Raw genomic sequence first — 27,191 nt, forward strand, 5'->3', positions numbered from 1 at the left:
CACACACACACACACCTTGATGTTACGTCCCTCCACCCCAGACAGTTGTGAGATGAGGACTGAATACAGGTCGAACGTCCAGAGCCCCTCTCCTAGAGTCAGCCAGCCCCACCCACAACCCCCTACCTCCTTTTAGCAGCCACCCTGTTCCTTAGATTTCCCAGTAAATGATCTTTTGTAACAGGCCTGCGAACTGATTGTTCCCGACTGGCAATTTCTCTGAAGCAGAGTAATAAATACGAAACCCCAGGAAGAGGCTGTTCAGAACATTTGCTTCTTATTTAAAGAATTTATTTTTACATCAAACTTTCGGGATCTTTTCTCAATGTCTAGCCATGAGAAGGTGAGACAAATTAAAATGTTATCTTTTAGACTTTTCAAGGAAGCTGGGTGTAGTGGTACACGCCTTTAATCCCAGTCCCTCTCTGAATTCAAGGTCGACTTGGTCTACACAGTAGACCCTGTCTCAAAAATAAGTAAGTAAACTCACTATGCATTAAATAAATAAAAGAAACTGCAGTGCTGCCAGCCCCCCTAACCCCCCACTGGTCCTCCCCTCCTCAGTCTTTTGTTCTTTTACTATTTTTGAAACCTTTCATGTATGTGTTTTAAAAGATTTCTGAGCTTTGGAGTTAATGAATCGCTGAAGTACAGGAGGGGGTAAAAAAACAGAGGGGAAAATTAAAGCAAATAAACAACAATAAAAAACCAACCTCCAGAGCAAGTCAGAGGGAATGAAGACCTAAAAGCATCTGTAAATATAATGTGACTTTATTCTACTGAATCTGAATGTGTCCGGGCCTTCAAATCCCTCATCTTTGGACCCTGGAGGGAAAAACAAATTACCTTACTAGAGTGTTTTTCCTCTTCCAAGCTTTTCTTTTTCAGTGGTGTACCGTCCCATTTTAAATTCCTATCACAAAAGGTCTGATGTCTTCATCTCAGGATTTAGAGGTGTCCAGTCTACACTACTGAAACGACAAGTCAAAGGGATGGATGATCCGCAGGAGCCTCCTGGGATTACTAGGAGGTTTTTGTTGTTGTTGTTTGTTTTGGTTTGGTTTTTTGTTTTTTTTACAACAGAAGAGGTACCATTTGCTGTCTCAGAGACTCTCTGCTGGCAGCTCAGGGAATGTGATACAGTTAGTACCTGGTTTGAGAAAGGTATTTTAGCGAAAGCCTCATGGAGTCGGTGCATATAAGCCATGCAGGCAGATAGATGTGTGACAGGCTGGAAGGTTGCCCCTGACTGTAGTCCAGGTAAAACTGTGTGCTCATTAGCATTCCATTACTGTGACAAAATGCCTGAGAGAAATCAACCTAAAAGAAGAAAGGTTTGTTTTTTGGCTCATGGTTTCAAAAGTTTCAGCCTATGGTCGCTTGGTTGTGCATCATGAGAAAGGCATAGTAGGTTAGAGATGCTGCCTGGCGACTGAGAGGAAAGGAAAGGAAAGAAGTGGAAACGAGAGATCCTGGACAAGATCTGCCCCCTTCAGACACGATGCTCCAAGGGACCTACTTTTCCCAACCAGGCCCTATCTCCTACTGTTCATTCATCTATAAATCCATCAATTGCTTCACTCATTGATAAGCTTATTGCCGTTATGATCTCAATAGCCTTACCAGTTAGGGCCAAGCTGTCAGCACATGAGCTTTTGGAGCCATTTTATATCTAGATTGTAACAGACAGATCTTATCTTTCTGTGTTCACCCATAAATCCCTGACAGTTAAAGCAATGCCAGGCATGTATATGGAATGGAAGGGTGTGAGGGACAGCTCTGTGGAACACTGCAGGAGTCTTTCCTGCCCCGTTACTTTTAGAGGTTTTATTAGCAATAGCTGATGGCATGTTTGTACCAGTCTGTGACAGCAGAGCTTCACCAGCCTAAATCGACAGAACCAAGACTCGCAGCCATCTCATTCCTCCCATGTTATGCAGGTCAGAAGAAAAGGTCAAGGGAAAATATGTAAATCCCATTGTTGAGAGTTTAAAGTCAATTGAACAAGTACAAGAAGAGATGCACAGCTTAAGAAACGTTGTAAGTTTTTACGCTTTAGTTGGCTCGAAGCTTAGTGTTTAGACAGGTCAGTTATGATGGCCCGAAGAGGCTCCTGGCAAGTCATTGAGTCACTGGTTCATTAATTTTGGCAAATGCTTGTTGAGAGCCTGCCATGTGCCAAAGCGCTGTGCTGAGGGTGGGGTGGGGTGGGGTGGATGAGGTGGGGGTGGGGGTGGGTTGCAGACAAACAGGGATGCAGGACTGGAGTGGAACAGGGCCCTCTCCTCTGCCTGGGCTGAGATACAGCAAGCAAGGAGGAGAAGGGTACCACTGGAAGAGGCACTGGGCCCAAATACAAGGAGTAATGGCTGTGACCTGTGTTAGGTTGAATGGTCCAGCCAGAGCAATTGTGTGGTGAGCAGGACAGGATGCTGGGGAAGGCCGGGAGGAGGGGGAGCCACAGAGGCGTGCAGGCCCCAGGGGTCTGCTGGCTGAGTGTCCTCCTGCATTGCAGCCTGGGATATATTAGATCTATCTCATTTCTTTGGTTTCCACTTTGGAGAGCCCCAGGCTTTCCCTCTCTTGCTGGTCCCAACCAGTACCACAACTTTAAACATGGCCTGTTTTTCACACATGCCCCAAATTTCTGTCAGCAGCCCGTGCTTCTCATCCTGAGCTCAGGAACCCATCCCACTGCCTACAGGACACCTCCCTACTGAGCACATCAAAGCCTTTGCTTGCCTGCACTGTGTCTGTTGGGGATGCCCTAACAAAATGCCACAAATGGCTGGCTGCAATCACAGAACTGTTCTCTCAGCAGCTCTGGAAGGGAAAAGTCCAAACTGATGAGGCCTGCTCTCCCTAAAGGATGCTGAGAGGCTGTGCCTGTCCACCCCTGGGGTGGTATTGTCCGCAGTCCTCCTTGTCAGAAGGCGCTTCACTCCGGTGTCTGCCTTCTTCCTCACGTGGTATTATTCTCCCTCATGTGTCCACGGTGCCTTCTCTCATGCATACCTGTCTCTCCTTTTCGTAGAAGAGCAGCAGTCATGTTAGGTTAGGGTTTCTACGGATAACCATCTCACTGCTGTCACTTCTTAAAAGAGACCATTTCCAAGTAAGCAGTGCGCACTGGTGGTCCCAGCCTGGCCAGTTTGGAGGCAGAGGAAAGAAGGATTGTGAGTTCAAGGATGCTGGCTCTATATTCACAGGGGCCAGGGATAGGATTTTTAAACAAATCACTGGGGAGGGGTTCAGTAATTCCTGCAGCCATTCCAGGCCAGTTGATAGCCATGTCTTTCCTAGAGGTCTCCTGATGAAATCTACCGCAGTGTGCATGGCTCCCAATGTTTTTTTTGTGCCCCCTCTCCCATCCAGTGCACTCAAATACTCTGCTGCCAATAACTACAGGGTCAAATCCAAACCTGGCCACTTCTCCCAACTCCACCTCTGCTACCCTGATTCCAGTTACAAAGGACCACCAAGCCTAGCCATGAGATCATGCCACCTTGTTACATAAGACGCCACATGTCTTCCCATGCCAGGCAGAGTTGTTACCCTTGTCCTTGGTCCATTCCATCCTGGCTGTGTACTTTGGCATCTGTGACTTGTCTCTTTTGCTTGGGTTTTTTTGAGACAGGGTCTTGCCACTAATTCAAGTTGGGCTTGCACTCACTCAGTATGTAGCCTAGAGTGGCCTAAAGCTCACAATCCTGCTGCCTCAGCCTCCTCATATGATTATAGGTGTGTGCCACCCATACTCAGCTCTTGTGTTCTCTGGCCAGCCACTCTGCCTTACAGCTCCTAAAGTCTCTCCCTAGAATCTTCACATTAACAGTGTAGGCTCTGTACCTCTTTATACCCCTGTGTATACTCCTGCTGGGTGGCTGGCCACCTCTCCATCATATTTCTGCTCACGTACCATTTTATTAAAGGTTAGTTAAATAAAATAATAATATATATGTTACCATACAGACAGGAAATGTCATGCAAGTGTGTTCTAAGGATGTAGGGTGCTTGGACCCAGAAGGCATTGTGCTAAGTGAAATGAGCCAGTCACAGACGGTCAAATACTGAATTATAATTCTGTCATGTCAGGTATCTAAAGTTCTCAAATTCACAGGAGCAGGAGGTAGAACAGAGATTTCCAGGGAGCTGTGAAGAAGGGAACTATGAATTGCCACACGTGGGTGCAGTTCAGTTGTGTACAACGGGAGAGTTCTAGGACAATCTTCTACAACTGCGTCTGCTGAAGAATGCACTATACACTGTTTATTGCCATCTCAGATTACAGGGAGTTTCTAACCACAATTTAAAAAATGAGTTTTTCATTCACTGGCCCCTTTATTATATTGAAAATTTCAAGGTTAAGGGACTTACCCAGGGCCTCAAATCAGTATCAGACAGCGACAGGAAGCAGACCTTTAGTACCCAGAGAGCTTTGCCCTGTTCAGAGTTGAGTGTCACAACTATTTGTCAAAACCTGTCTTACAGAGCAGGCAAGAAGGCTTAGCAAGTAAAGGTACTTGATGCCAAGAATGACAACCAACATTTAATCTAGAATCCACACAGGGAAGGAGAGAACAGATGCCACAAGTTGTCCTGCCTTCCACAGCATGCATGCACACCACCCCAACATGTATAAATAATAAACAAAATTTTAAAAAAAGATATGCCAGGTAGCAGCACAGGCCTTTAATCCCAGCACTCAGTAAGCCGATGCTGGTGGATCTCTGAGTTAGAGGCCAGCCTGGTCCACAGAGCAAGACAGCCAGGGCTACAGAGAAACCCTGTCTCAAAAAATAAATAAGAAACCCCAGGTCACACAGGACCACGAGGTGTGCCCACACTCCCTGCGTGTTGGTTACGTGAAGTTCTCCTATGGCACATAGGTTGGGTGTGAGAAGTAAACCATCTAGATTGAGATCCCTAATGACCAGCTATGGCTTCACAACTGGTTACTGTCTTAACTTCAAGCTTATTAGAACAAGCGAAGCTAAAAGCCCCTTTTCACCGTGGCGGGCAGCCCAGGAAATTGGTTCCCCACCTGGAAAGGACACTTCCATCTGTAAGAGCAGCAGAGATCATTGTCTCCCATGCCATCTGGGTAGGCACTCTGCCCTAATTCATTCTTCTAGCCTCCTCCCTGTGTAAATGTGCTTGGGGAGGGGGACAGCCTGGCCAGCTTTTGTTTCCTGTCCGTGTAACAAGACGTTTTCTTCCCAGGCTTCAAAGGTTCTGGCTCTTCCCACACCGAGGTGCTGCACCTAATTACCCAGCTTTGTCCCCAGCAGTTCACCACACAGAGCAGGCTCAGGCTGATGGAGGGAGGGATCAGGTCACCCTGTTAATGTGCTATGGGCCAGGTTGGCTTTCCTGTGTTTTTATTCACTTTTGTGCCTCTTGGGGGTGGAAACAGAAGGCTCTTTGCTAAGTGGTACTGGCAGTTTCTGGATTTCAGTCTCCTCTGAAGACCCTCTGTGTCCTCTGATGCAGTGAGCTTTCCTGGAAAGCTAGTCTGCTTTCTCCCCATAGAAAACATTTGTGTGGGACTAGTGTCACTGAGTGTGCTACTACCACCTGCTCCAAAGTAACTTGGTGCCCCTGGGGAAACAGTGGGAACACGCTTGTAACAGTGCAATGGCCCTCCAAACCCAAGACAGGATATTCTCGGGTGGTGTGTTACTTGCTCTTTTGTTGCTGTGGTAAACAGCATGATGACCAAGGCAACTTAGAAAATAAAGGCATTTGATTGGCCTCATGGTTTCAAAGATGTAGGCTCCACGATGACAAAATGAAGGCACAGTGACAGGAAGAACTGAGAGCCCACGTCTCGATTTACACACCGGGGATGCTAAAAGTGACATACCTCCTTCCAACAAGGCTGGCTCATAATCCTCCCTAAGGGGTCCACAAACTAGGGGTCAAGTATCCTAATGTTTGAGTCTGTGGGGGCCATTCTCCTTCAGACCACCTCAGGTGGTTTTTCCATTGCTGAAGGACTGAGCCGATATTAGATACTACAGATCTGAGCAGATGCTAGTGATCCGAGACTCCTCCTCTGCTTCATAGCAAGAAGGAGAGACTGGCTTGAATCTTCTTGAGGGACTGAGTTTTAACAGTTTTCTTTCCTCACCCTCCCCACCTCCTTTTGAGACACATTCTCACTATGTAGCTCTGCCAGGCCTGGAGCCTACTATGCACTCCAAAGTGGCCTCCAAGTCACAGAGACCTGCATGCCTCTGCTTCCTGAGTGCAGGCTTCATTGAGCTGTGCTGTTTGATGGGCCCACTCCTAACCCACCTTTCTTTCTTTCTTTCTAATACATGTTAACTGTACATAATAATGGGTTTCAGTATGATGTCTTCATACATCTAGGTGTTTTGACCATATCTCCTCCTCATTACTCTCTCTTACCCACTTCCACTCCGCCAATATCCTTGCTCTGTGTGAGTGTGTGCGCTTGTGTGTTGTGTCCATGTCCATGGGTGTGTGTGTATAGAGAACAGAGGTCAATATTGGTTGCCTTCTTGTCACTCTTCACTCTGCTATCTTGAGATAGGGTCTCACTGGACTTGAATGTCACTGAATGGCTAGACTGGCTGGCCATTGAGCCCCCAGGATCCACTTGCTTTTGCCTCCCAGTGTGTGCCACCACTTTCAGCATTCATGTGCCTACTGGGAAGCCGGACTCAGGCCCTCGTGCTTGTACAGCAAGGACTTACTTTACCCACTGAACCATCTTCCTAATTCATCTCCTTCCTTTCTTTCCCCCAGCTAGTCCCCCCTTCTACTTCCATTCTGTTTGTTGTAGTTGTTGTTTGGGTTTTTTTGTTTTGTCACCACATGGTTTTAACTAAGGTTACTTAGAAGAGCATGGGTGATGGGTTATTTCCTTAAAGGAGTATGAGCAACTTACCAGTGGATACACCACTGGAGAAAATATCTCTCTACCTGCCCCAACCATTAACCTGCCTATCAGTCTTCAGGGAGGGTGGGCACCTTCTGAGTTAAGAGCTCTGTGGCCAAGTTCTATCCAGAAGGTAGCAACCTTCATGACTCACCCCGACTTTACTATATGTTCTTTCTGCCCCCCCTCTCCCACAATGTCCCCTGAGTCTTGGAGGGACTCTCCCAAATCTTGATGGCTTTAGACTACAAACACACGCTGGCTATGATGGAACATGTCTCTAACCTCAGCACTTGAAAGATGGAGACAGAAGGATCAGGAGTTCAAAGCTAGTCTCGCCTATATAATAAGTTCAAAGCCAGCTTGTACTTCAAAACACTCTATCTCAAACAAAACAGAAAGGAAGCCAACACTGTACCATGCTTGTATGTCTGAGGTCTTTCTGGTGTGGACAGCTTAAGTCATCTTATTCACCTGTCTAGGGCTGAAGACTGGCTGGTCTGGAGAGGCTTGAGCAATTCAGGTTCTTCCCTGGTCTATGTGCTCCTTCCTTCCACTTTCCTGTGAGCTAGCTTGGGCTTCCAAAGAGAACAAGACCCCGCCTGCACACAGTGACTTTGTGTCAGTGTCACATTTGCGAAGGATCCAGTGGCCAAAGCAAGTCATGTGACCACGCTCTAACTCTGTGTCAGAAGGGAGTTCTCAGAAACATGCACATAGGAAGGAGTAAGCATTCAAGGATCATTCCAGTAACAGTTGCTCCAGGGAGGCCGCGCATGTGGCAGGGATAGTCAGCATGGATGTCTTGATTAAGGAAGATAGCATTTAAACAGAATTCAACATGGTTGCAATTGTTCCCACTGTTTGCAAGCTGTGTGAGTTTGAGCCTGATTGTTCACTTGTGTTACTGGACTTGACCAATCCAAGGGCTCCTCAGCTTGCTGTTGCTGTAAAGCGGGTTGTCTGATATGTGATCTATACCCCAGTCTTGGTATCATTGTAGAACCAGCAAGTTACTTGTAGCAGGAGGCTGGAAAGTGCCACTCCTAGGTGACAGGGTGGTCTTCCATTTGCAGGGAGCTTGACTGAGTCCCTGATCTATAGCACTCCTACTCCCAAGAGGCTGGACAAAGGCTCCTGATAGGGGAAGAAAAATTAAGCTAACTTCTTGCCTGCTTAATCCTTGTTGCATTGTAGGCTATTTACAATCGAAACAGACCACTCATGTTTCCTTGTGGTACAGCCCTACCAGCAACTGAGAGCTGACATCTATACTCTCCCATTTCTCCTTAGAAAGTGTTGGCTTCCCAGGTGCTGGCTTCCTGCTACCAGAGGCACTGACTTGGGGCACTGGCCTCCCTCTGCCAGGGGTGAGGGCGAGGGTGGGTGAGGAGCGCACTGGCAGCGTTGCAGCATCCATTCAGCCTAACTTCTCTGGGCAGCTGGTGCTGTGCCCCTCTTGCTGTTTGTCATGTTTTAGCTCCAGCCTTTCTGAGGTGCCTTCTCACCTATGCCTGCCTTTTCCCTTTTTTGTCTCTACTTGTAGGTGTTCCCCACATCCTATCCTTAGTGACATTGCTGGGCAGCAGTTTTTGTAGGCTATCTGCTGCCGTTTTCCTGACTCTAGGCCGTCTGTATCATTATCTCTATCCCCATCCTCTCTCTTGCCCTAGCTTGCCTCCTTGAGCTACATACAGATCAGTTACTCAGACTTTGTAGGTACAGAGTGATTTTTGTCTTCCTGGTATGCCTTAGTCTAATCCAGCTGCAATAACAAAATCCTGTGGACTGCGTGGCTTCTCTGACGATATTTTTTTCCTCACAGTTCTGGAGACTGGAAGTTCAAGGTCAGGGTGACTACAAGGGGTGGGGATATTCCCGGCTTATAGCTTTGTGCTGGTACAGCACAGAGAACAGCCCAGTGTCTCATGCCCTTCTCGGAAGGGCACTAATCCTGTTGTAGGGGCCCCTCTCATGACTCATCTAAACTGCACCATCTCCCAGAGGCCTCGCCTTCTCCCACCATCCCTGGGGGCTTTGTGCCTCTACAAATGCACTAGACACATCTCTGGCCCATAGTGTGTCCTAACCCACCTTCCTGCCGTGTTCCTGCCCATCTCCCCTCTTGCCAGTAACCCGAGCCAGAAAGTGACATCATTGTCCACAGTGGCCACTGCCAAGTGTCTCCAGGTACTCTGGTCTTCTCAGTCACTGCAGCTACTGCCTGCCAGTCACACATCCATTTACTACTCACAGACACTAACTACCCTGGCCCCTCATCCTCTGGCTTGTCTCACCCAGTTGAGCATTGATCCTGGGAGAAATACCCAACCACTGTTCTCTGTACTCTGGTGCATACACTTAGGCACAGCACACACCACTCCTCCCCACTCTGGCAGGCCCGCCCTCGATCCTGCCAACTTCTCTAGTATACTAATTTGCCCACGCATGGGACCTGTCAGACCACATGCATTTCCACGTTCTTATTCTTGCCTCTACTTGGGGCGATCCCAACACATACACGTGGCCCCTAGGACTCATGCTCATCTGCGAGAACCCAACCCTGGTTCACCTTGGTGAGGCCTAACTTGCCCCCAAACATGGTGAGCTTTCTACATGCCTTGTTTATTACTATATTGCATTGAGGGTGTCTGTACTTAGGCCTGCCTCCCCGAATCGTCTGTGAGCTCCTTGAGGGCAGGAGTCTTCTCACTCAACGACAGCAAAGACATGTTGGACCAACAGGAGACTGAGAGGAAGAGGGCAGTGGGTGGGAACAGTAACCTCTTCCCCATTCTGCTATCTCCAGTGCACTGCTGGCGTGAGTGCCAGCAGCTGCTGTGCTTGGTACTTCCTGCACACACATTCAAGCTCCACAGGGAGCCATGAGAGTTCCCTTTTCCTCCTCAAGACCCTGCTAAGATCCTGTCTGCCCACATGAATGCCCTCCTGAGGAAGGCCTCAGCTTGAGCTCCCATTTATTTTTTTCCCTTTCAGCCCTTCTGCTCCACTCTTGTTTTCTCTCTGCTTGTCTGTCCTCTAACAGTCTGATGCAGCACAGCCCAGTGTGACACCTGTGTGATCTGCTGTCTGCCCCGCTCACTGTTTTCAGGAAATCTTACTCCTTGCTATAGACTGAGGCTTTGGTTTATGCTCCTTCCTTCCTTCCTTCCATCCTTCCTTCCTTCTTTATCTTTTCTTTCTTTCTTTCTTTCTTTCTTTTTTTTTTTTTTTTTTTTTTTTAGATAGGATTTCTCTGTGTAGCCTTAGCCATCCTGGAACTTGCTCTGTAGACCAGGCTGGCTTTGAACTCAGAGATCCACCTGCCTCTGCCTGTGGAGTGCTGGGATCAAAGGCATGCACCACTATGCCTGGTGCTCCATTCTTTCTTGGTCATCAGGCATTTAGTTAACACTTCTTCACACTGTGTATTCATAACTGGCCTCGGAGTTGAGTTGCTTCTCTGCCTGCCTCCCTTTCTCTGAGCTAGATCCCCTTTGGAAAGACAGAGCATCCCAGGAGTCATGTGTCATCAGACATGTTTCAAATGTGGTTTCCTCTAATCCAAACCAGGGTCTGGAGAGCAGACAGCTTAATGTCTAAGCCTCTGGCTCGTTCATCTCTGAAACAGAGGTGGGATCCTCCCAGTGGGCTGCTGAGAGGGTTAAATGAAATGATCTATATAAAGCAGGCAGTGAAGCGCCTAGCATGAAGTGAAGGTTGGCCGCTGTGATTGATGTTTTCAATACTATTGTTTTATCAATAAATCTTGCTCTAAATATCTGTCGGGCTAGCATACTCCAGGTCCCGAGTTGTTCGTGAAGCCTACCCCGCTTTCTCGTTAGTTGGAATGGAAGAATAACTTTCCTTGGGGTGGGGAGAGGCACTGTCTTCCTTCAGAGGGCATAGCCAGTGTTCCGAGTCGTGGTTAAACAGAGACTAAGCTGGCTCTTTACCTCCACGCGCACTGCACTGCCTGGGATAACCAGGGACAACAGCCTCCTTAATCAGCCATGTTTGTAGGCACGGCAGCTGGCCCCATTCCAGCTATTCATTTCAGGGTTCAGGATTTGCTTTTCTCGGTTTGAGGAGGTCCCCAGGAGGCTGTTGCTTATCTTAAAAAGCTTTCTGTGTTGTGAGAAATTCCTTCCTCCAAGTGAGGAGAGTCTAGCCCACATCTGTGAGTCTCAGGGCCACAGCTGAGGTGTGTGACTCCCCCAAGTCTCTCTCTCTGACCAGAGCTGGCAGGAGTCCTGACTACTGAAGTTCAGGGTGAGGGCACTCCTGGTCCCTTGCCTGTAGAGGGTCTCTTCCAGGCTGCTTCCCCTGACTAGCTGGTAACTCCCCACCTGCATAAGAGAGTATTGTAGCCCTGTGGTAGTTGGCTGGACCAGCAAATCAAATGGGTGTTTCTCTCTCTCTTTTTAAAATATTTTATTAATTTATTCATATTACATCTCAATTGTTATCCCATCCCTTGTATCCTCCCATTCCTCCCTCCCTCCTGCTTTCCCCTTACTCCCCTCCCCTATGTCTGTGACTGAGGAGGACCTCATCCCCCTGTATGGTGTTTCTCATTCTGTGCTTCCCTTCCTCATCCCAATTGATCAAAGGGTGAAAGGACTTAAACCACTAGGCTCTTTCTATGGGAGGAAATGTTGGAAATCCCACCCAGTGAGGGTCAAACAGCTATATCAGAGATACCCAGTGAGCTCTATTCCAAACTGTAGGTTCCTGGAACTCGCCTTCACAATTTCCAATTCTATCAGTCTGTCTGGGCCCAGGAATCTGTCTTTGAAGCACCCTGAGAGACTGTAGTACTCAGGTGTGGTACAGTAAACCTGATGTGTTTGATGCCTTACTTCCCCAGTGGGGGCAGGTGCTGAGGAGCCCCAGAGAGATTTGACAGGTTTGTGACAGAGGCCCAGAACACTCAGGCTACTGTACAGCTCCTGCCTTGATCTCAGCAGCTGGGGCCAGAACTGTTTCTGGGCTGAATGAAATCAAGGCATCTGGATGGGTGGGGGCGGTGGTGGGAGTGGTGGTGGGGGTGAGAGTGGGGGTGGTAGTGGTTGGAGTGGTGAAGGGGGTGGTGGCTGGGAAGCTGTGAGGGAATCAAGGCAGAGAAGAAGACTAAGAATGCACAAATACCACCCATGACAGTGACCAGGCGTGAAATTTGTGTGCAGAATTGTGGGGTGTCAGTTGAAATTTGCTGGATACTAATCCAAATGAATGGACCTGATACAGCATCAGAAAGCTGGGACTAGGTCTAACGTCCCCAAACTGTGCATAGATTGAAGAGCTTCTAATGTCTCATTTGAGCTCTTGATCTTTCTAGAGCACGATCATCCCAAGATGAAGCAGGACCCTCAACTCCCAGCAGTTTGCTCTGGCAGACCACTAGAGGAGTGGGCCCGCGTACTAGCAAGAGAATTGTGTTTCCAGATTTAAAAAAAAAAGAAAAAAATCAGTGCTTAAGTCAGGAAAAGCAAAATGAGTAAGCTCTGGGTAGCCCTGGAGGGAGGAGTCGCACACCATAGGCAGGCGCCTAGAAGGGTTCCCTGCCTGTCGTCTGGAGCCTAGGGTCAGGAGGTGAGGTCCCTTTGGCAGGTGAACCTGGAATATTATTGGTACTATTACAGGAAGGTGAGGTCTTTTTCTTCTTACTGCGCGCGCGCGTGTGTGTGTGGTGTATGGTGTGTTTGGGTGTGTGTGTGGTATGTGCGTGTGTGTGTGTGTGTGTGTGTGTGGTGTGTGCATGTGTGTGGTGTGTATGTGTGCATGGGTGTGTGGTGTGTTTGTGTGTGTGTGTGTTTTGTGTGTGTGTTTTGTGTGTGTGTATGTGGTGTGTGTAGTGAGTTCAGCAAGAGGCAGTTTCATGGCACTATGAAAAAGTTCCCCAGGCATGCAGACCTTAAGTAAATAGAAGCACAAAAATAGATTTTCCAAACCATGTCCTTTCAGAACATAGTAGGATTTACTGAAAAATTGGATTCAATTCCCTTTGTTCACCTGACTGCTGAGTGGAGAAATTCAGAAGGAGCGGTGCTTCTCCAGTGGATCTGCTGAGACAGGGCCCACTGCAGGCCTGACTGACGGTTCGAATGGGTGACCTTCTAAAAGCCAGCTGGGATATGTGAGCCACAGGCCGGGATGGGGCTGAAAGTTAGCTGAGCATCCCAGGCCTGAACCCAGAGTAAAACTTCATGCAGAAGTGAAGTCGCATCTTTGGTCTGATGGCCACTGGGCAGCCCTCAGAACAGGGGTTGTTTATCTAGTGGTGATGCAGGTTTGGCCTGAAGTATCCACACTTTGACTCAGTTCTGCATGGATACTGAGGTTGTTACTTGCCAGATGGCCAGCCTAGCACTGGGATTAGTGTCTGACCACAGAGCACAAAGGGGGTTTTCTCTTGAGCCAAGAGGTGAGTGTAAAAAATATCAGGTCATCGCTAACATCCTATTTAGGTAGATTTTCAGAAATAGGCTTTCACTAGCCCCAAACCACCCAGAGTTCTAAATATAATCCCCTGGACCATATTTCAGGCCAGAGCATCTCTATGAGGTGCCACCCAGGCGTGTACTAGTTTCTTGGCTTTCTGGAAAGGGTAACGACCCTCACTGTAGCACACTATTGAGCTCCATGAATGAGTGGAGACTGAGAGGGGCAAAGTGAGCCATGTGCTACGAGTTCTCTGAGATGCCTCTGCATATACAGAACCACACCCCCCCCCACCCCCGTTGACGTCACAACAGCCAGAAATCCATGTTGCCAGACTGGATAAGTAGTGGATATCTATAACTATACCGAGTAACCAGTAACCAGTTGTCTCCTCTTTGATGCCTGTTGTGGTAAGACAATGACTGGATAACTTTCAGTGTCACCACATCCCTTGAAGAGCTTATTAAAGATGCATCTGGTGGGGCTAGAGAGATGGCTTGTGGTGAAGAGTACAGTCCCTGCTGGTCCTCCAAAGGACCAGAGTTTAGTATCCGGCACCACAGGCACAAACACAAGCACATGTCATGCATACCCACTCACAAATAAATAATAAATACATTGTAAAATGAAATAAGTAAGTAAAATAAAAATGCATCTGATTGGACTCAATCTCCCAGGGGATCTGATGCCATGGAGTCCAGATATCTATCTGTAGTGAAGCAAATAGCAGATAACAAGTTACACTTGAGGAAACCTTGCCACACTGTTTACTTACCCGATGGCTTAGATGACTTGAAAGCTCAAGGCCTAGTGACTTTTGACACAGTGACTTTACTCTTCATCACTCACTGTGACACTGCAGAACAAGAGGACTCTTCTACTTAAAGCCCCACCATGCAAAACCTGGTCCTAACATTGTTAACGGAGAGCGTTCCATGCACCAGACAGCAGGCACGTGCTACCCCACTGCGCTCCGGCAACATCTCTGTTATCACCGGCCCCATTTTACAGATGACAAAACGAGGGGCCTAGAGCCATCTTCCAAGGAGGTGATGCCAGGATTCAAAGCCAGGCAGTCTGACTCCACAGCCTGTATTGTAAGCATGGCGCTGGGCTGCCTCTGAAGAGCAGTATTCCTCTGAGGGTCTTTGGCTTACAGCCTGGCTAATCCAGGCTGAAATTCAGCTCGGTTTTGTGGGAACTTAACTGAGTGTAAGACGCCAAGCGCTGGCCTAAGGCGTCTCATTTAATCCAAGCGGTGACCTCGTGGGGGAAGGCGTGATGACTGTCTTCCAGAGGAGGAAAAGCAGACCCAGAGAGGTCACTCTTGTGGCTTGATAGGTGCTGCATAGCCATCTAGGGACAGAGCAGGCATGAGTTGCTCCTTCCTTTACCCCAGCTACCTAGCTGAATCTCTGCCGTGGTCCCTTAGGCTAGTGTAAAACAGCTCTGATTCCTTGGTACTTATTTCAACATTTGAGCTTGTTTCTAGCAGTCTTCATCTTTGACTGTTAAATATCCGAGTCTGTAAATAAAACATAAGTGTACACGTGGGGAAGACAGATGTATCAAGAAACAACCCTCAGCCTCTGCAAGAAATTGGCTGAAGGCAATAGTAAGAGGCAAAAGGCCGAGCGTGTGTGGAGAAAGGGTGAGTTATGTCTGTGGGAACAGAAGATTCCCAGATGATGCTGCACTAGCGAGCCCTGTCAGGGCTCGTGTGATTGCAGAGACTGAGGGGGTGTGAGGGAGGCAGCCAGGGAAAGCTTGTTGGAAGCTGAATCTGGGCCCCTGGGCTTGGGTCCAGATCCCAGCGCCCCACCCACCCTGTTCCCAGGCTCCCTTCTCACCTCAGGCCATAACTAGTCTGATGTTTGATTTGCAATCAAAGACCTGGTTTTCTCCTGATCGATCTTCTTTTCCATTACCTTAAAACCACCTTTATAGCCCTGGCTCCCTACAGCTCGCTCTCCCGAGTCCTCTGTGCTCTGAAGGTGGCTGCGTTATAGTGGGTTGTCAGGTGAGTGACAGGCAAGAGCAGCCCAAGTGTGAGGAGATACTTGGGTGTTTTGTTTTCTCTTCTCTTGGAGCAGATAAGTGTTTCTGCCCCCTCATGGGCCGTGGTGCAGCGGCTGGTCCAACTGGAGAGGCTGTAGCTCATCTTGTTAGTACGTATTCTTGCCGGTAGGCTTTGGGATATCCCGCATCCCACTGTCCCAAGAGCCTAAGTGCTTTGCACATTGATTCAGGACTATTAAACAGATCGTTTCCACTGGCCACTGGCTCTGCCGAGTGGACACACTTCTCTTGATGGAGCCAAATGGCACGTTTACCCCTTGAGTCCTGGCAGCACCATTGTAATCTTGATGGGGGCTTGGAGTGTTCTGCAGCCTTGACTAATGGCTCTCTGGGGGCAAGCCATTGCCTCACCCGTTTGGATAAACCACAGCCACAGCATACTTTTGCCTTTTGCCTGGAGACACCAGTGCCACCACATGGAGTTTTGCCATGGGCCTCCACATAAGAGTCAGCTCCATTGCCACCACACGGAAGGTCTTTTGCCATGGGCCTCCACATAAGAGTCAGCTCCAGTGCCACCAACTTACCAAGAATATCTGGAGCCACCCACTGATCCTGGACTCCACGGAATCTTGTAGTGTATCTCTTCATCGTGTTTCTGTCTGCAAACAGAACTCTGAGGTAGCCTTCCATTGTGGAGCCAGGGATGGTATACTTGGAATGATGGAGAGATTTTTTTGTGATCCATGTTTCCTTGACTGTGTGAGTTATTAGTCTCTATCACATGTTTTGGGTGACCTTATTAGCGTTACCCTAACAGCAGAGCCTGCCTTCATGTGGTATCACTGGAGAAGGGCTTGTTGCTTCAGCTCTCCTGTGTTTCTGGGCTACCCACAGGCTTTTTCATGGGCTCTACTTTCAGCGTACTTCTGCAACCTGCCACTCAGGAAGTCTTCTAAGTAGAGGTGTGTGTGTGTGTCTGTGTCTGGTGGGTGGATGCTGTCCAGTTCCTCTGGAGGCTGTTTGGGTGCATTTATCAGTAATGGCAGCAGAACCAGAGAGAATGGCTTCGTTCCGAGTCCTTAGCAGGACTGTTGAAACCGTCAAAATGGCATGAGCTTGACTGTCATGGGCAGCTGACTACCCATCCCTAACCCCTGCCCTAAGCTTTCTGTCTTATATGCACCTACAATAAAAGCCTCTCAGGACACAAAGGACATGAAGCAAGATGGCTGACCTCATGCAGCCACTTTTTTTTTTTTTTTTTAAGCAGAAAGACCATTTTCATGTCAAAGAGAAGTCTAGATTCTGTGCCTTTGCAAGGAAATGCTCACAGACTTCCACCTGACACTGAATGTGTGCACAGACCTGTGACATGCTGAATAAGTGACAATGTGGATCAGTCCAATCAAGACTGAGCTATATTGCAGCCCCAAAGACCAGCTGAATTTACTTGTTGTTGGTTAAAGTTTTTGTTTTGTTTTGTTTTAGTTTTTAGATCTTAATTGAGTGATTGATTTCAAAACTGAGTCTTCCTTTTGTCCCCTTCCCACAAAGTGAAGCAATAAGACAAGTAGAGACCAAGTTAAATCACAGTGTTTAAATCATCTAATGCTTCCTGTGGCAGGCAGAGATGATGGGGTGCATAAGCAGGTAGAAACCCCTTAACTCTTCTCAAGAATGAGCCACTCTGATTTTATGCTTATTTGCTCTTTATAGAAAATTTCTGTGTTGCAGCCGGCATGTCTGTTTCCCCATCCTCACGAGCCTTTCCTTGGCACTCTTCTTTTTGGACCATCTAACGTAACTAAGGAGCCAGAAAGGAGCTCAGAGGGCCAGTTAGTGCATCCTCCAGTCACGGTTAGGAGACAGCGGAGTGTCCTTTGTGAGCAAACATGAAAGCAGAGGCTGGCATTGATTTTCCCATGGACCACTTAGGGTGTTCTAATAGCACCTCCGTGTTCGGCCTGAGAATCCTCTTTGGCCTTGTCTTAGTACATTTCTCTTGTTATAATGGTGCGATCACAGACTGCCTGGCTTACAGAGTAATTTATTTCTTACAGTTCTAGAGGCTTGGAAGTCTAAGGTCAAGGGACCCCAGATCTTGACAGTCTTCTTGCTGGGCTATACCATGGCGCTGGGAGGGAAGGCAACAGGCCCCTGCTGGTATGGGGTGGACAGGGAAGGGAAGCTATCCCATGGCTGTGGTAACAGTGTTTGTCCTCTGCCCTGGTAACCCGCTCAACGCTAAGGGATCCACAATGTTGTGCTGGGGATTGGGTTTCCAGCACATGTATTTTGGGGGCGGGGGGGATGTGTTCAAATCATAGATGATCATAACCTGTTTTGTAAGGAAAAAATATGGGAGTCATTACTTCCTGGTTCACAAACCCACTGCCCTGTTCCTTGAAGTATGACTTCTCCCTCAACCTCACAAAGGGGGTGGGATTGGAGTAGAGGAACGGGGAAGATATCACAGACTATATCAGAAGACCAAACTCAAATTTAAGAAGCACCCCAGATGGAGGGTGTAGAAATCACCCCAGAATTTACTGGAAATTGGCCTCATATAAACAAAATCTTGAAGTTTTTTGAACACTAAGGATTGGAGTAGGGAGTGTACACACACACACACACACACACACACACACACACACACACACACACACAGCCTACAGAATAAGAGTTGAGGGGAAAAAATCTCCCAAACATAGTCCTTAAAGAATATATAAGCATGAACATTTAAATAGAGCAGAAAGAAGAAACAGGGTGGGGTCTGGTGGTGACTCTTGAGAGTAGACCTCATTACTCAATTCTTAAAGTGCCCTCAGTAAGAAAGCGAGCAGGAAGGACTAAGATCTCACCCCATAAACTGATGCTTCGTTCTTCTCCGATTGTGTTACAGTGAGCTATGCTGCTTTCATTGGCAGGCCCTGGGCTGAACATGCTGTGCCTCCCTAGCTTTGGCCTTCCCAGAGGTCATGGACTCTGGGACCAACTTGATAAGCTGGGGGGAGGGGGCGGGAATGGAGCTGTTCTGCCTACACAGCTGACCTTTAAGCTCAAGCAGTTCTTGCTGTAAGAGAAGCCTTGGCCAGACACCTCAGAAACCTGCCAAAGGGCATCATGTGCCTCCTCTGTCCTGAAGGCTAGAGCAGAGGCTAACAGGCCAGGAGCTACTAGGATGCCTAGCTAGGATGGTGGATAAGGGTGGGTACAGGCGGGCAGGGAGAAGCCTGGTGGCCCTATAACTGCTTGGAAGAGCCAAGGCTGGTTTTGCATGCAGAAGAACATTTTTAGTGTCAGATTTGTGAGGTATAGGCAAGCGGGAGCCTTTTGCAAAATTAATCTCCTAGCTGCCAAGGTCATTACTGCCCAGCTGGCCAGTCATATTCTCTGCCAGGCTGGGCTGGGGCTAACACAGTGTGCCCTGAACCGAACCTGGCTGTGTGCTGGCCCAGGATCTCACAGGTTACAGCTAAGCAGGAAGGGTTGGGAAAGTCTAGTAGTCCATGCCTTGGATCACACATGGTCTTGAATTAAAAAAGGCTTGAACTAGGAAGTAAAAAAATAGAACACCCAAGCCCACCCCTAGTATAAGCTCTGAGGGATCCCTGCTAGGGATAAGAGCAGGAAGCACCAGTGACTGTCAGTTCTAGAAGGGCCCAGCCATTTGCACACTTTGCATGGTGAGATGGGCACACGCCACGTCTTCACTAACGTGGCCCACCTGCAACTTCCTTTGACTCACAAAGGACTTCCCTTCCAAGGAGTTCACAGAATGAATGAATTGATAAAATTATTGACCTTGTTATGTAGATAACAACATGGTTATTGGGCCAATTTATTACCATTTGCTATGCCCCCTTTGAGAGAAACGATGAAGGAGGTTGGGAAATAAATCATCTTCTTGGGATCTTCAGCCTAGTTGATGTATTAGCATTGATTAAGCAGCTACTGGGTGCCAGGCTGTTTGGCTGTTGAAGATCTCGAGAGCAATGCATCACAGATCTTGTCTTCCCGAAGACCTCACCATGGTGAGAATCAGAGACTTGAGCCAGGAAGTCCCGTTTTCATTGCTGAGTGAGGCTGTGCCAGAGGAAAGCGAGAACATTTCCTGGGGAAGGAGTCAGGTCAGTTCTAAGAGATAAGAGGACCATAGAAATCTCAACCTCTTGCCAGCTCTTTTCACACATGCGCCTTTCTGTTCCAGAGGTAGAAATGCAGCTTTGTGGGCATTATCAAGCCAAATGGTTGAGCCAGAATGTGAACTCGGGGTGCCAACTCCAGGGTGCAGCACCCAGACACTGTATTTTTAAAGCCTGAGAAAGAGTGGTGGGGGGCAGGACTTAGTGCAGCCCCTTGACTCTCATACACCTTGAACGATTGCCTCTAAAAGACCTTCTTGTGGCCTTGTTGATCTAGGCTTGGGGACCCAGAGAGGACATCAAATAGCTGTGTAGGGCATTCTGCTTGCTCCCTGTGCTTCCTAGCACCTGGCTGCCAGGCAGGCAATGTATGCCACCCTGCCCTAGGAAGCAGAGGAGGGCAGGGCCTGGCTCCTGGCTCCTGCCACCTGTACCCATGCAGTCTGTGTCTGGCCTCCACAGCCCCCACTGCTTCCTCCCTGGCCTCCCTTTCCAGATCTTGCTAGCTCTGAAGCACACAGGCCTTGGTTTTCAGCATTCTGAGGAACTGAAAGCCACTAGCTTTTCCGAGAGGGGAAAGAGGAAGTGCCAGGTTCGTGGTCATCGGACGACCCTAGGGAGTTTTGCTGCATGGATATAAAGCAGAGGTTCTCAACCTTTCTAATGCTGTGACCTTTTAATATAGTTCCTCATGTTGTGGTGTGCCCCAACCCCATAAAATTATTTCTGTTGCTTACTTCACAATTGTGGTTTTGCCACTGTTGTAAATCGTAATATAAATATCTGTGTTTTCTGGGTTGTCTTAGGAAACCCCCATGAAAAAGTCTTTTGACCCTAAAGGAGTTTGTGACCCACAGGTTGAGAAACACTGATGTAAAAAGATGTTAGAATTAGCTAACAAAATCACTCTGTGGTAGCAAAGCAGAGATGTTTCTGTGCCCCCACCTTCCCACTCTCCATGTGGCACCATCAGTATTCAAAATGTAGAAAATGCTACTGAAAAAAAAAAAAAAGTATTAATAAAAACTATGTAAGGAAGCCCATGAAGATTGGTAGGAAAAGGACAGCTCTTAGGGCCAATTGTTCAGTGTCCTAATTTGAATCTACTTGGAGTCAAAGATCTGTCCTTGAACCACAGTGGCTGCTCCTCCAAATCGTCCAGCACAAGTCCATGTCAGTGGAAACCCACAAACCAAAACTGCCACCAGCCACCAGCATGTCATCTTGAGAGGTTTCCAAGGGAACCCCGGTGGCACCTACCAAAGACCCGTGAGGGCAGAAGTAAGCTTCTTACCTCTGTGGCTCACATCTCCCTTCTGGAAAGAAGCATAAAGTGTCAAAATTAACACTTATTTTCATAACAATATTTTTTAGAGTAAATTTCAAAAGGGAAACATGTTTACGTGTTGTAAGAGTATTTTTGATGTGCTATAGTATATATGTGTGTACACATACATGTGTGTGTGTCTGTGTGTATGTGTGTGTAGCAAGTACCACCTTGGCATTTTGTAATTCCTGTTGTGCCTAGAATGCTTTCACAACCCTGGAAAGACTTTTGGGGAAACCGAAGGCCTTTTCCTTGGGGCTTAATTTTTCTTCCATGAAGTTAAACTTCAAGGTTGTTTATCCTGTTGTCTTGTTTTTCCCACTGTGGGGCTTTTCTCTCCTGATCACAGGTAGCATTGATTGCCAATAAAGCTGTTCAGCTGCCTTCAAAGCATTCTGCCTGTACATGCCGGCCTCCACGTGCGGTCCTCACTGCCGAGCGAGAGCCCCACCCTTTCTCTATCCTGGCTGAGTCTCATGTTTCCGGCCTTCTCCAGTTGGTGCTTCTTAATGTCAAAGTCCTGAGCTTTGGAAGGGGTCCAGGGGCAAATTCAAAAGTGCCCGGCATCTAGTGTGATCTCAAATCCAAAAAGCCAGCTGCCTCCCCATCTCGGCAACAAGTATATGCAAATAGCAAACTGGAGCTATCGCCTGCCCTTTCCACGACTGTAGCCATTTTCAGCACGAGAATATTGGCTGTAAACTGGTTTATACACACACAGTTTTACTTAGCAAAAGGAGTTCCCCCTCGAAATTGTTTATCTTGAACAAAGAGCTACCCCCATTCTGCCGATTCTTTCCTTAGCGTTGACGTTAGAAACAGTTTATCCGCTACATGGGGAAATTACTTTACTTTCATAGAAATCATTTTATTGTCTCAGACTTTGCATCTTTTGAGCTCTAGCCCTGCCCCTCCCTCTGCCATCTGCCATTTACAATGGAGGAAGTTCAGGTGAGAGCCTCAGAGCCAGGCAGGAAGTAATGAAAGTGCCCATTTGACCCAAGAAATTCTTGCGATAATAATTGATGTCATAAATATGATCTTTTATTCATTCACAAAAGCTTGTCCATACCTCATTGTGGTACAATGAATACAGGGTAGTGTGATGCTGGTGGGGGGTGGGGCGGCTGGGGTTTTTTTTGTTGTTGTTAGTTTGTTTTTTAACGACCAGCTCTCCAGGCATAGGCGGTGAATATGGAATATAGTGAGTGATGATTTCTGCTTTATAAATACACTGGTCCCCTTAATCCAGTGTGTTTGATTTTCATGGTTTTAGTTACCTGTGGTCGGAAACATTCACCGGAAAAATCCTGAAATAAACAGTTCATAAGTTTTTAGTTGCTCACCACAATGAGAATTGTGATGAAAGGTGCTGTTCCAACCAGCATGTGAATCGGCCCTGTATCCAGAGTATCTACTGTGGATACACTACCCACCCACTTCTTAGTCATAGGAGCCTTTTGGTTATTCAGACAATCTTCTGTTTTAGTCCATTTTTATTAATGGGGCGGGATCCTGGAAACCAGGCAATTTATAAAGGAAGGTTTATTTTGGCTCACTGCTGTAAAGGCTGGGAGTCCTAGGCAAGATAGCTCTATCTGATGAGGCACCTGTATCGCATCGGTAGAATGTAGAAGGGTACAAATTGTACGTGCAGGGGGCGACTGTTGCTGTAACAATCTGCTTTTGCTAGGTGGACCCTACTGCCACGAGAAACACAGTCTTCACTGTGACCACCGACACAGCCACCAAAGCAGGACATGAAAGTCCATGTCGATCTTAGGAAAAGTCAGATTCAAACCATAGAGCCTTTCAAATTGATTTCTTCATCTGTAATATGGGGCCTTGCTCTGTTATTAAACATGTGGCCGTTTTCTAAGGAATGGAACTCCAGCTTTAGAGTCGGTGGCCTGTGATCTCATCTTGCCTTAGGAGTTCTGGCAACTTGCTTTCCCCTTTATTCCTTTGCTTGCAAAGCAGAGCATTGACTTCACAGGTTAATGATGAAGAGTAACGTAATGTTTGCACATCACAGACTCCAGAAGGGCATGTATTAGTGTGTACTTCGTGGTTACCATTAGATGTGGCACATGGAGTTTTGCCTTTTATTTTTGCCCATCCAGATTCAATATTGAGTTGGTAAATGTTTAATAACAAGTTCTCTAAAAGCAAAGGTCTGGGTCATACTGTTTGCCTATTTCCATGGTATAAATATTCCCTTGAGGCTGATTCCACACTACCTCAGTAACAACTCTGAACATGGAGCTAGGAAGACATGCATGCTCTTTTTCTTTTTCTTTTTTCCTTTTATCCTTGTTTACATTTAATTAAAAAAATTAATTTATATATTCACTTTGTATCCTGATCATAGCCCCCTCCCTCCTCTCTTCTCAGTCCCTCTCACCTACCCTCTTCCCCATCCCCTCACCCCTTCTCCTCAGAAAAGGGGAGTCCTCACCACCAGCCCACTCCAGCACGTCAAGTCGCATCAGGACCAAGCTCCTCTTCATTCACTGAGGCCAGGCAAGGCAGCCCTGTTGGGGGAAGTGATGGAAAGCAGGCAACAGAGTCCATGCCATAGACAGCACCTGCTCAACTGAGGGGATCCACATGCAGAACAAACTGCTCATCAGCTACATATGTGTAGGGAGCCTAGGTCCAGTAAATGGACATGCATGCTCTTAAACACTGGTACAAGCCCACATCAGCATACCACTGTTTGTTTGTTTTTCTTAAGGGATAAATGAAGAGAATATTGAGTAGCTAGCATTATGCCCAGCACATTATTTTTCTACCCTGTCTTTTCTCCTTTATCCTTGGTTCTTATTACTTTAATCGAACAACACACTGACCTTGACCAGGGGTGAGTCTCCTGGAATCCAAGCACCTTATTCTGTATCTACCAGGTCTCCTGCATCCCAGATCCGATCCTGGGCAGCCCATAGAGGAGCCCTGAGGTTGGCTTGCTGTGGCATAAGCATTGTAGACATTCAGGTCCTTTTCACAGGAGACATGCTCTGAGCAGAATAGTGCAAAGCTGAAGAGTTGCAGAGAGAATACAAGACCTGAAGGGAACACACACTTAGGAAACCACAGCCTGGAACCAGCCTAATTGTTACCTTGGACAGTGGCTCAGCAGGTGTGTGTGTGTGTGTGTGTGTGTGTGTGTGTGTGTGTGTGTGTGTGTGTGTGTAGGAGTGAGGAGATAGGCATGAGCTCCGCAGATTTCTGAGAATATTGAAGAATGAAGCATTGAGTGATGATTGTGAGCTGTGACAACAAACTTCACGCTTTGCATGGTCTGGTCCCAGCCGCCCAGCACTTGTCACAGCTGCAAGCTCCAGAGGCATTTGTTAATGCTTAGTCTAGATAGTCTTCAGGGTTTTTGCTTGTTTGTTTGTTTTGTGTCTGTGTGTGTGTTTATTGATAAAATCCTTTTATTTCTTCATAATTTCATCTGTTTCAGAAGGCACACAAGGCCACTCAACCCTGTTCTTATCAAATAAACACATTTTAGCTTTTACAAGCATATACCTGGGTAGGAAATGTCTCTGAAAGGGATGCAGAGTGTTAGTAAAGATCACTAGTTTCTTTTCTTCTTCCTTCCTTCCTTTCTTTTATCTTGGTTTTTGGTTTTTGAGACAAGATCTCACTATCCTGGAACTCACTCTGTAGAGCAGGCTATCCTTAAACTCAGAGATCCACCTGCCTCTGCCTTCCAAGTACTAGGATTAAAGGCGCACGCCACCACCACCTAGCCACCAATAATTTTTAAGTATGTTTTTGCGGAGCTGGGAAGGTTGCTCAGTGCATAAAGCGCTTGGCATGAAAGTATTGGACTCTTAGGTTCCATCTACAGAACCCACATTGAAGGCTGAGCATTGTGCAGCATGTGTGTCATCCCAACATGGGAAGGTGGAGACAGGCAGATCCCTAGGACTTGCTGGGGAGCCAGCCTAACACACATAGCAAGCTCCAGGCCAGTTTGTTTTCTCTCAAACAAAGAGAAAAATGAATGGAACCTGAGAAATGACACCGAGGTTAGGTTGACCTGGCCTCCACATACATGTGGGCATATATGCACCCAATGCATACACACATACACAATTTCTTTTGTATTTTCTATATTTTTCAAATATGTATTCAAAAAATATGAGTCGTGGGTTGGTGGTGGCACACACTTTTGACCCCAGCACTAGGGAGGCAGAAGTAGGCAGATTGAGGTCAGCCTGGTCTACAGAGCAAGTTCTGGGATGGCTAGGGTTACATAAAGAGAAACTCTGTCTCCAAAACAAACAAAAAAGTCATTATACACACACACACACACACACACACACACACACACACACACACTATAGAACACATTTACATGCTTTAAAAATAAGCAACCTGAAAATAAAAGTGAAACATGAATGGTTTTGGCAATTAACTCAGAATGTGATGAGCCCCTATATGAGGCTCTGAACTGAAGGTCCCATCTGCCCACAGGGATCCTATAGCTCAGGCCCAGGCCTGTACCTTGGGTGAACCTATCACAGGCTTCCTCTCTCCCCGCCTCTCCTCCTCCAGGGCTTATTCTTGGGCCCTGACTAATAATGTTCCTCTGAAGATCCTGGCAGATCTCTTAGACAGATGTGGAGGTGCAGAGGCCAGTTCCCAAGGGCATAGATAACAGCCCACAACTCCCCTGGAGGGACACTCAAGTTAAGGATTCACTTCAGCCTGTGTCTCCAGTCCCTGCTGTTGACTTTCCTGCCTCCTCATTGGAGTGGAAAGTTTTGCTCCCTAACATGGGGCCAGTGCTGCATCCATGGCCAAAGTAGCAGGACTGTATGGGAAAGACATGCAGAACACAGGCTTGCTGAAAGGCAGTCTTTGGGTTGTTCATCCTTCGGATGGTTAGTTGCCCATAGCACGAGGAGCTCAGCTCATCCTTCTGGCCTGAGCTAGAATTTGGGGGAAGCTATCATATGTTGTGGGGTGGGGAAGTTGGTAAAGACACAGGTTGAATCTGGTAAACAGGCTGCAGGGTAAGGGGTGGATAGCAGAGACGCCTTCATACATACCTTGTCAGAGCCCAAGGAGCCCACCTGTGGGCTACCTGTTGAGGTAGATGATGGAATTTGTGAGGGCCTCCTGCTTCTCGATGGTATATGAGATGTGACAACAAGTTTCCTCAGAACTGGCCTTTATTTGTTTGACAGCTTTATGGGGACGTAATTTGGATACCATACAAATCTCCCATTTAAAGCGTGTAAGCCCAGGGCTTCAGTGTCTTGCAAGTGTTACTATTAGTAACCTTAGGAAGTTTCCATTGACCCCAGTAAGCCCTCCACTCTATGGCCCTTCCCTCTCCTCCAAGCCCAAAGCAAGCACGTAGGGACTCATCTGTGTAGACTGCCTATTCTGGACATTTCACGTAAATGGGCACATCTGGCGTCAGCTTCCTTCTTTGATGTTTTCAGGGTTTGTCCGTGTTGTAGCACGTAACACACCTCATTCCTGTATTCTGTTTATCCATTCATCAGCGGATGGACGTCTGGGGTTCTGCTTGTTACCTGTTATAAGAGACACTGCCGTGAGCACGTGTACAATTTGTGTGTGGACCAAGGCATTCGTGTCTCAGGTGAATGTCCCGCCAGTGATTTTTTTTTTTTTTTTTTTTTTACAGTAGCTGTCTAATTGCTTTACATCTCTGCTTCAAAATACTCAGTAGCTTCCACTTGTCCTTTCCTTGGTCTACACAGCTGTAGCTTCTGGCCCCTTGCCAGCTTCACCCCTAGCCCCCTCCTTGTTCTATCCCAACCAAAAAAGAATAAGAGCCACCTCCAGGGTACAGAGCCTCCTTTGCTGGCTTGAACTTTGAAACCCCCACCACCACCACCACCAATTCCCTAGAGGGGTTTCTCCAATCCCTCATGCGAAGGCCTCAGCTTGCTGCCTCAGACTAAGCTAGCTTACCTGTCCAGCTTTCTTAGGACTCCATCCAACTTGTTCTTGCAACTGTTGTCACCACCGCCACCACACCAATGACACCCAGTGTGGCTACCTGACTCGTGCCCTTCCTTCTGCCACCATAAACTGCAGGAGAGCAGTGACACCATTCTTACTCCCCAGGCCCCCAGTAGTTATTTACCAAGCGAACCGTAATGAACTCAGATGATGATGGTGGCGAACAGGCTGCTTGTTCAGAAGGTTCTTCTCCCAGCTGAGGCCAAGAAGCCTCCGTTTCCCACCCCAGCTGTGGTCTTCCGTGTCTACTCTCCCTGGGAAACCCCACAGTCCCGCAATAAAGGCTGAGCTGTGGACTTTGGCTTGGTCATTCCCCTAGTTTGTGACTCGAGGG

The 27,191-nt window shown here is 47.5% G+C and overlaps 1 protein-coding gene across 12 annotated transcripts in view; it reads left to right on the forward strand.

Moving 5' to 3' along the window:
• The window catches only part of Atxn7l1 (ataxin 7 like 1), a 228,262-nt gene that overhangs the window by 50,785 nt on the left and 150,286 nt on the right, over positions 1-27,191 (forward strand). The window lies entirely within an intron of this gene.

This window comes from Acomys russatus, chromosome 1 (assembly GCF_903995435.1).
Source record: "Acomys russatus chromosome 1, mAcoRus1.1, whole genome shotgun sequence".
In the NCBI taxonomy this organism is placed as follows: domain Eukaryota; kingdom Metazoa; phylum Chordata; class Mammalia; order Rodentia; family Muridae; genus Acomys; species Acomys russatus.